The sequence below is a fragment of the Fragaria vesca genome, linkage group LG1 (assembly GCF_000184155.1).
Source record: "Fragaria vesca subsp. vesca linkage group LG1, FraVesHawaii_1.0, whole genome shotgun sequence".
Classification (NCBI taxonomy): Eukaryota; Viridiplantae; Streptophyta; class Magnoliopsida; order Rosales; family Rosaceae; genus Fragaria; species Fragaria vesca.
In genome coordinates this window covers 16,280,434-16,281,620 of record NC_020491.1, presented here as the reverse complement: position 1 = coordinate 16,281,620, position 1,187 = coordinate 16,280,434, and the positions used below count along the sequence as shown (strand labels likewise).

General features: G+C 38.8%; 1 protein-coding gene across 1 annotated transcript in view; it reads left to right on the top strand.

Annotated features, from left to right (window-relative positions):
• LOC101314411 overlaps nt 1–1,187 on the top strand; it is a 17,595-nt gene that overhangs the window by 9,649 nt on the left and 6,759 nt on the right. The window lies entirely within an intron of this gene.

Below are 1,187 nucleotides of genomic sequence, written 5' to 3'. Positions count from 1 at the left end.
TGAAATACGACTACGGTTGAAAAATCACAGTATTCCGGTAAAGTCTCGGTGCCGATAGTTGACTTACTCTTACTATTCACTATGCTGCAGATTTGGCGTTTGGTGTCTGATTGACTATTGTGATACCTTTCCGGAAGCGTAACGGCGCTACGAGTCAGACTCATTGCTAATGCCATGATGTATAGGCTTTTTTGGCCATCCGAGTCCGTTTAGGGCTTGAAAATGCAGTTTTCTTATTTTCGATTAGAGTTGATAGTTTCGATCGAGCCCTTAACGTTGTCGAATCCAGTTGAATTTTTTACCATAGACATATTTCGTCATAATGATCATATCTGACGGTCGAATTTTGGTTTGTGAATTTTAGTCATCGGAATCACAACGTGTCTACTATTTACCGTTATTCGGGTTTAGGGGGAGCCCTATCGTCGGAAGGTAAATGTCTCAAAATTTTTATATGGGCAGTTTCCTCTCATCTACGTGAGAGTTTTTTGTGTGGAAGGTTTGACCAAACTACGTAATATAGAGGGAGATATGAGCGTTTTCGTGTGATAAGTGACGATGGATTATGGTTTACCGTTTCGATCGAGCCCTTAACGTTGTCGGATCCAGTTTGAATTTTTTTACCATAGACATTTTCGTCATAATGATCATATCTGACGGTCGAATTTTGGTTTGTGAATTTTAGTCATCGGAATCACAACGTGTCTACTAATGTTGTATAACTTGTTTAGTAGGTTATACAACTTTGTGAACCAACTCTACATAGGAAACAAAATTATGAAAAATCTCGTGAAATAAGATGTGTTCAAAATGGTGAAATACGGCTATGGTTCAAAAATCACGTAAATCGGGTAAGGTCTCGGAGCCGATAGTAGCGGTCAACCCTACTTTACCGTTATTATTCCTTATGGAGAGCCCTATCGTCGGAAGGTAAATGTCTCAAAATTTTTATATGGGCAGTTGCGTCTCATCTACGTGAGAGTTTTTGGTGTGGAAGGTTTGACCAAATTACGTAATATAGGGGGAGATATGAGCGTTTTCGTGAATTTATAGACTTTAGCCGACGAAAATATATGAAAAGTCGTCGGCTAAGGTCAAAAATTTCAAAATTTTTAGGCGGTAAACCAAAGTTGGAGGAAAATTTTCAAAGGACTTTAGCCGACGAAAATATATAGAAAAGTCGTCGG